Source organism: Equus caballus, chromosome 15, assembly GCF_041296265.1.
Source record: "Equus caballus isolate H_3958 breed thoroughbred chromosome 15, TB-T2T, whole genome shotgun sequence".
NCBI classification, from domain to species: domain Eukaryota; kingdom Metazoa; phylum Chordata; class Mammalia; order Perissodactyla; family Equidae; genus Equus; species Equus caballus.
In genome coordinates, this window is record NC_091698.1 from 90784273 (window position 1) to 90792775 (window position 8503).

Sequence of the window (8503 nt, forward strand, 5' to 3'; positions counted from 1 at the left end):
TCCCTGGGTTTTATCTCTGTCCCGTTCTTGGGGTTATCCATACTTGAGACTGGTTCCTAACAACAAATTAGACCTCGTCTTTGGAGGGGTGCAGCCGGCGGAGGGGGACTGACTGGCTTCCACACATGCCTCCTTGAGCCCTCAGACACTCATGGGTCCACTGGCCAGAGGTTCTCACCTTTCCTGCCTGGGTCAGAGGGCTGTTATGGGACTCAGATGGCACAACCATGTGACAGGCATTGTCAAGGATAAGATATTAACAGATAAAGTGTGGATGTTTATGGAATTCTCTTATCTCTCCTCCTTTGGGGGTGGGCAATGACAAGGTTCTAGTAGGGAAAGGACAGGGTCTATTTTGTGTCTTAGATTTCTCTGGTAGCTGGTGGGGAGGATATTTTGGAGGACAACAAAGGTGGAGGGACACGAGTTAAGAAGCAGTTCTTAGAGGCGAGGCAGCACATGAGGAAAGCCATGCTAGGGAGGTGATAGGGATCGGGGGCAGGGGCAGGTGGTGAGAAACCTCAGAAACAGAATGGAGGTGTCCTAGTAACTTCGATGGGAGTGAGGAACGGGCTAAGATAGGATTAGGCTGAGACAAGTCCCAGGGTGTCTGGAGGGGAAGGAGGAACGTGTTCTTGGGGATGGAGGTCATTTTTTTCAACCCTCTCACTTTAAAGATGGAGAAATTGTAACTCAGATACTCCAATTCGACTCAATTCAACAAACACTGAGCACCTATGATGTGGTGAGTAAAGTCAAGCAGAGTTGGATGCCTGGCACTGAGGGCTGGGGTGTGCAGTGGTCTGAATGTCTGTGTCCACCCCCCAACCCAGTTCATATGTTGAAATCTTGACCCCCCAAGGCAATGGTATTGGGAGGTGGGCCTTTGGGAGGTGATTAGGTCATGAGAGTGGAGCCCTCATGAATGGAATCAGCATTCTTATAAAAAGGACCTCAGAGAGCTCTCTGGCCCCTTCCAACATGTGAGGACACAGCAAGAAGTTGGCAGTCTGCAACCCGGAAGAGGACTCTCACCAGAACCCGACGATGCCGGCACGGTGATCTTGGACTTCCAGCCTCCAGAACCGTGAGAAATAGATGTTTATTGTTTATAAGCTTCCCAGTTTATATAGCAGCCCAAATGGACTAAGATAGGGTGTTACCTTAGATAGGCCGCAGGGGGAAGCCTCTCTGATGAGGTGGGACTTACAGGTGGGATCCCAGGCCCCTCACCACCATGAAGGACCTCAGGAGGCGCTGGAAGCAGACCACGGAACTCCCTGTCCACAGTAAGCGTAGGCTTCAACTCCTACTCCAGACAGACTTAACTAGATGTCTTGGCTCATACTTCTCCCATAACTCACTTCTTTGGTTACATTCTAGGACCACAAGATCTGGTTACATTCTGGGAGAAAGGATATTTCCATCTATATTTAGAGGGTGGGAAAAAATACCTACTGACAGAGAAAATCATCAATGAAATATTTCAAGAAAATTTCCCAGAGCTGAAGGAAAAGTTTCCACATCAAAAGGGACCACTCCAGCACAGTGCATGGAAAGAGACCCACAGCAAGGCAAGTCATTGTGAAATTTCAAAACACTGGGGACACACACAACAAAAATATTAAAAAGAAAAGTCCTCTTGCGTACAAAGGAAGCAGAAATCAAAAGGGTTTCATATTTCTCAACAGCAACATTTTTTTAAGGCAATGGAGCAATATTTTCAAAACTCTAGAGGAAAATATCTCCAACCTAGAATTCTGTATTCAGCCAGACAATCAATCAACTGCAAGGGTTGAAAAAAGACTTTTCCAGATATTCAAGAGTCAGAAAATGTACCTTGAATGCACTTTCTCTAAGGAAGCTACTGGGGGATGTGCTCCACCAAAATATGGGGGTGACACTAACCCAGGAGAGGGGTGGAGGGATCTCCCACTGATGCGTGTGCTCGGGCCTTCTGGGGAGTCATCCAGACAGGAGCAGGGCTGAAGGACGGACTTCCCAGGAAGACAAAATTGGTAGGTCGCCGTGCGTCTGAATATCTTGAAAGGAGATTCATAAGATACTTGACAAAAACTTTGGGGTTTAGATAGTGATAAGTCATTAGAAACCCAAAGAAATTAAAACAAACAAAAGACGATAATTAATTTCAGGAAAAACACAAAAATAAGCAAAGAAGAAAAAGTTACTATAATATACTATATAATTCAGCTGTGAGTATCATTGATCCAGTAATAATGTATATGCAAAGTATTGATCTAACTAAAATTATAATGAAACTACATTTCCAGGGATAGGAAATATGTTTATGTATAGGTGGAAGGAGTGAAATCCCATCTTCCATAGTAGAAAGTCAATGAATGACACTCAAAATTGGATAATCCAATAGCAGTAATGTAAGTGTAACATTTAGAGCAGCGCAGGTAAATACTAAAAGAACTAGCTGGAAGCTTGCGGGGGGAGGAGAAGGTGAGAGCTGGGGCTGGGGACAAGGACCTTTAAATTGTAAGCATGTAGACTGATAAAAATGCCAACTGAAGTTGAACGCACACCCCTCTGTCAGCCATTCAGTGATCTTTGTGACTGGGTCACAGGCTGGTTTACTAAACTTATTTTCCACTGCTCTTCCCCCTACCCACATAGCTGTGATGTCTCTCCCTTCCAGAAGCTGTCACCTCTGTCTAGGATGCATTCTCCCATCTGTCTCCTGTCAGCTTCCTAACAAAAGTCAGCTTAAACCCAACCTCATCCAGGAGGCCGTCTAAGATCCCATAGACCCCGCCCCCACCCCGCAAGCTGGAATCAACTTTTTAGGCTTCTTTGTCCGAATATCAGGCGCCCTGACTGAGGCTATCCTGCTTATCACAGTCTATGAATCAGCACACGAGGCCACCTCCCCGCCAGGTCTTGGGGTCCTGAGATCCTGATCCTTGTCCGTCTGTCCTACATGGCCCAGCACCACTGCATCTGGCCCCCTCTGGACTTGTTGAATCTCAGTTCTTGGTGTCAGAGCCAGACACATACATATGTGGGGTGATCCCTGGAGCTCTAGAAACCCAAACTCTGGCCTGTAAGGGTAACTGACTGTGACTTCCTCCTGCCCTCAGGACCAAGACAGCCGTCGTTCCCCTGCTGGGCTGGCCAACAGGCTTCCTCCAAGACGGCTCACTCAATGGCCAATCCCAGCACCACCCCTCACAGCTCTGTCCCTCTGCCTCTAGACTCTCACTGTTCTTAGAAGGCAGGTCGGGACAGGAGGAGTCAGATTTCCTAGAAAAGATGAAGGGACAATTCACTGAGATATTAATACGTGTTCTCTCGCTGTTTCTCCTCCCCATTACAAGCAGGTAGCCAGACCTGGCTATGTTCTTGCCTGAGGGAATTTTGCAAAGCAGGTCTTGAGGAGTCTCCGGGAAGAGCTGGTTGATGTCCTGCAGGGGGCACCTCTGAGAGTAGCACTGAAAAGAGATTTTATCCCCTAGCCTGTGGGAGCTCACAGTGAGGCCTGTGAAGAGGCCCGTCCCTGGGTGCGCCTGGGCCTCCTGGACCCTAGAACCTGGGGCTTCCAGTCTTGCTAGATATTCCTGCACTGGAGATATTGTACAGAAAGCACAGAACCACCTGACGTGAAGGGTCCATGTCAGACTAAGTCATTGGGAGTCCAAGTGGTATTTGGGGGCGGCCAATGACTGATGACAGGAGGAAACTCCGAAAGTTTCCACACAGTTCTAGTAGGGGTGTGAGAGCACTAGGGTAGATTAAAGTTGATTTAGAAGAATTAAAGGTATATGAATTAATGGAGCCATTCGAACCAGGTGCATGTCAGGGCCTCCCTGGAGCTGACCACACGGGGTTTGGGCTCTGTGTTGGGAAGACTTTTGCTCCTGGGTGGCCATTCCCAAGAGGATGGCCAGGCCAGACCAGACACTGGTGCCCAAGAGGTGCCAAGACCACTGGCAAGAAGAAGGAATTTCCACGAATGGTTTAAACTAGTTGAGATTCATCTCTCTAGGCTGGGAAGGGGACCTTGAGTTTGTGGCCATCAGGTCTGGACCAAGACAGAAAGGTGGACAGAGAAGGCTGTTGGGTAGGAAGCGGCCATGTCTGCTCACACCTACGCTCTACCTTGAGAATTTCTGAAGTCTGTTGGATGTTGCCATTTAATCTGAAAGGAAAGAAGGTGGAAAAGAAGACCAACCTGTTCTTTCTGATAATAAAAGTAACACTGGGAGGAGCAGCAGCATGGCTGTCCCTGAGCTGGGGGCAGACGTGTGTGGGTCTGTCTGGGTCACTGGTGGGGAAGAAATCTGTCTGCCTGGGGGTCAAAGGAACCCCCGGGGAAGCATCCACATCAGAGGCAGAGCGTACCCTCAAGGAGAGATCCCAACATGGTGAGTCTGAAGCAGTATGAAGCCTCGGCCCTCAGCGAGGAGGACCGACTGGAGATCAGCGAGTGCTGTCCCACAGACTGTCCCCTTGCCCGGCACCCCTATGTCCTCAACAGCTCCGTGAAGCCCAGAGTTAGGCTAAAATAGAATGCTGGGCTGTGGCAAAGCCCTGACTGATTGCAGCTCCGGCTTTGAAACCATGAGGCAACGTGTAGCGATTTTCCTGGAATGATGTGGCTTTGAGGATCCCAGAGGCTATGGTGCCGCTGTGGGACCCTTTGCAGAGCCCTGATCACCAGCACAGTGGGGTCCCGAAGTGACGACAGTGCTGCCCAGCAGGCAGGCTGCCCAGCAAAGGCGGCTGAGACCCCAGGGACTGACAGCACAGCCCGAGGGTAAAGGCGACAGCACCAGGTCTCTTCGCCTGGACTTGCTCCCTGGTGAATCCCAGCCTGGCTCCCGCGGGCACACACAGGGCTGTGTGGGAATTAGACACAGGCGCCCGGCTGGGCAGACAAATCACGAAAAGGCGGCCCTCCTCTGCTCTGAAGCGGGGCTTGACAGACGGGGCTCAGGCTGAATTTCGGCCTCACCTCGCGGCCAGGCACTTCTGGACAATGACTCTGGACATCCACGAAACACCAGTGGAGTGGCAGATGTGCAGAGAAGGGGATGGGAGCTGTCATGAAAGTGTGTGTGTCGGGGTGGGGGTGGTAAAATACTCTGATTAGAACAAAATGTTTTTAAAACCCAGAAGAGTATAAAGAAGAAAGTTGAAATCACCCCAGTCTCAATCTTTGATGTTCAAGCCTCAGAAAATTTGATGCAGAGAGAAATCAGATCCAGAGGATCCTTTAAAGCCCTTCCTTTGATGTTGCTGTTGAGTCTTGCGCCAAACCAGGGCCTTTGTGGGATGCCGGACCCAGCCGCTCCCTCAGCAGCCTGGGCTGGGGGCCCTGCTGACATACAAGTTATGCCGAACAAAGTTATTGCTTCCTCTGCAGCCGAGACTTGGGAATTCCATTTCTCTTCGTAAGACCCAGTGTGTTGGATTCCTGGGGCTCACAGCCCCTGGGAACCCCCCAACCTCTGGAAAACCATTGATTCATTCTCTTTCAAGAATATTTCCTGAGCACCTCCTCTGCCCCATTTTTACCCTCAGGAAAAAAAATCACAGTGTGTAGAAAGGAACGGTTGGGTCCCTCCCCCTCTGCCTGCGTGGCCAGCTGTTGATTCCTTGCAGCTGTTCCTCCTGCTCAGAGCCTGGCCTCCCTTGGGCGGCGCCCCCACGAGACAATCACACTGCATGCCAGAGATCCGTTTTATGTTGTTTCTCTCCAGCGGTCAGTCCCAGTACTCGTCCCATAATACTCCTGTGCTGTGTTCTGCCTTTTGCAACATCCTTTATACTGGCTCAGGACTAGATTCTGCCATTACCCTAAAGGTCCCAGCAGATGACAGAAAGTGATTGCAGTAGACGGAAGGAAAATGTCAGACAAAGCTCCAAGGAGGAGGTGGGTTGGAAGGACTATGAGGTTTTCAAAACGTGAAAATGGCAGAGGAAGGCTATTTTAGGCACAGATGGCAGCGTGGGCAGAGCATCCTGGGGATATGCCAATGTAACCCAGCACACTGTTTCAGCACATGCAAACCTCACATGAAGGCTGACATCACACACCTGCACGCTCACACCTGTACACAGGCTTCTAACTAAGGCTGAACCCTAAGAGCTTTAATGCCGCCATAGTGGGGAAGGGTGGCGAGTAGCTTCTGATGCCAGAGGTGGAAGCTTCAATTAGCCTTGAGGGCAGATCCTTCCTTCCCCTCCTCCCTTTCCTTCCTATCTTCCTTCTTTCCTGCCTCCTGCCTTCTTTTCTTCATCACCAAAAAGGGCCCTCGGGTCCCACAAATATAATGTGACCATTGTTCTTGGGGAAAACTGTTAAGTGATTAACTCGTAAAGGACTGTGTGTGCATGCGGCTGAGCTATGTTATCAAAGCTGCTGGCAGTGTGCTGGTGGTGGTGCTGGGGAGCAGGAGGGCGGGACGGGCAAAGCTTCTGCAAGTGTGCAGGTTGGATGACAGCACTGTACCTCCGCTGTCGCTCGTTCCTAAGGAAATAGATGATGGCTGAAATAGAAAATAGGGGACAGATTGCGCCAGATTGTTTTAAAAGCTGTTTCTTCAGAAATATGAAAATTCGGAATACATAGACACCGCAAACACGCTAACAGATAACTGCATAACGTTGTTTCGAAGTCAAAGAACTGTTTCTAAAAAATAATATCATAGAAGCTGCACTATCAACGAGCATAAATGAACAGTTGATGTGTGTGCAGATATATTGTCAATAACCTCTAGACCTTTCCCACCTCCCCAAGCTGGTGCTCTAGCACATTGTGGGGACATCTGGCCACCCTGAGTGGAGAGGGCTCTCGGGGACGTGCGAGCCGAGCTGAGGAAGAGGCCGAGGGGCTGCAGGCAACACCAAACACGACGTTCTCTGCTCTTTAGAAGACCTCACAGACTCCTTGAAACCCATCCAGGGACCACAAGTTAAGAACAACAAACACTAGCGAAAACTCTTTCTCCCATGGAAAAAGCACCACAAATCATTTGAATCGAGTCCTTGCAAGAAAAAAACATGAAAAAGATGTTTGGTAATCTTGATTTTAATTAAAAAATTAAACTTTATATTAAAAAGTTAATCTTGTTAAAAAGTTCTCACGGAGCCAGCCTGGTGGTGTAGTGTTCAAGTCGCTTGCTCCTCGTTTGTTGGTGGCCCAGGGTTCACGGGTTTGGATCCTGGGTGTGGACCCACATGCCATTTATCAAGCCATGCTGTGGCAGCATCCCACATAGAAGAACTAGAAGGACTTACAACTAGGATGTACAACCATGTACTGGGGCTCTGGGGAGGAAAAAAAAAAGGAGGAAGATTGGCAACAGATGTTAGCTCAGGGCCAATCTTCCTCACACACAAAAAAGCTCTTGTGTCCTGGAGGAAGTGGCGCAGACAGCAAATGGAGTGTCCTCACTCTACCAAGAAGGACCCTGCATCCCCGATCCTGTGGGACACTTCCAGCTGAAATAAGCACTTCTTTCACCAGAGTAAACTCAGCAAAGATTTATTGAAAAAAAAAAATGTAAACAAACCCAGATTATCTGATTCCAAAGCCTGTGTGCTTTTTTTTCATTGTACCGCGAGTACCAAATTAGGCAGATCTTTAGTTATTTAATAACTATGATTAAACTGTTGAACTATAATCAAAGGATGTAATTTAAAAAGAAAATCATTGCGTTCACATTCCCAGCACTGGGCTGAGGGCAAACTTAGAAAAAGACCCTTGTATTCTGGTGAGGGAGAAGCAACATGGAGACGGGCAGCAAGGAGGGACCGGGCAGCCCGGAAGAAGGGGAGAGAACCCCAGCGGCAGGTCCGAGGGTGCCAGCAGCCCTCCAGGACTTCCTGGCGGACACAGTGGTTGGGCCTTAAAGACCAGGGAGGGTTGGCTGGGCAGAGAAGTAGCTTTAAGTGCGTCCTTCCCCTGTTTCCTGTTTTGCCCAGAAGGGGGTGAGGACAGATTCCCCTGAGGGCCTTTCCAGTTCTAAATTCCTTGACTGCCCAAGGGAACAGCAAGAGCAAAGGCCCTGAGGCTGGATTATCCACAATGAATTCACTGTTCTCCCTGGATTCCTGCCTGCTCAGAGCACTGGGTGCTTCAGGGGAGCAGAGGGATAGACTCCTGAACGCTGAAGAGATTGAACTTGCTGCTGTAGGCAGTGGGAGCCATGGTGGGTCCTAGAGGAGGGAAGTAGTACTACATTTAGTCCAAATCGCTAAGGACGCAGTGAGGAGAGGATAGAAGTCTGCATGTGAGTTGTGTTGGATATTTTTCTGTTTGTCTCTCTGCTCAGAGCCATTCTCTGCCCTCCTCTGTGCCAAGGACCCCCTGAGGACTGCATCAAGGGCCTCCCTTGTTGAAGAGAGATCCAGCAGGAGATCAGAGGCGGGGAGAGAGTGAGATGGGGGTACTTATTCTGCCCCTCCTCACCCCTCTGCTCATTCCCTCTCTGCCTTGCTGAGTTCTGGTGCTGGCTCTGTTCCTCTGCCC

The 8503-nt window shown here is 49.4% G+C and overlaps 1 long non-coding RNA gene across 4 annotated transcripts; it reads left to right on the forward strand.

Moving 5' to 3' along the window:
- The first annotated feature begins 29 nt into the window (after positions 1-29).
- Positions 30-7108, forward strand: LOC111768144 (uncharacterized). 4 transcript variants are annotated; one of them, XR_011426203.1, is made up of 5 exons: positions 30-170; positions 678-745; positions 996-1087; positions 1384-1574; positions 6770-7108. It is a non-coding gene; the product is annotated as an uncharacterized lncRNA (long non-coding RNA). The 4 variants fall into 4 exon arrangements; XR_011426204.1 differs by having other exon boundaries at positions 31-170; positions 989-1087; XR_002800284.2 differs by lacking the exon at positions 6770-7108 and having other exon boundaries at positions 31-170; positions 989-1087; positions 1384-1657.
- The last annotated feature ends 1395 nt before the right edge of the window (positions 7109-8503 follow it).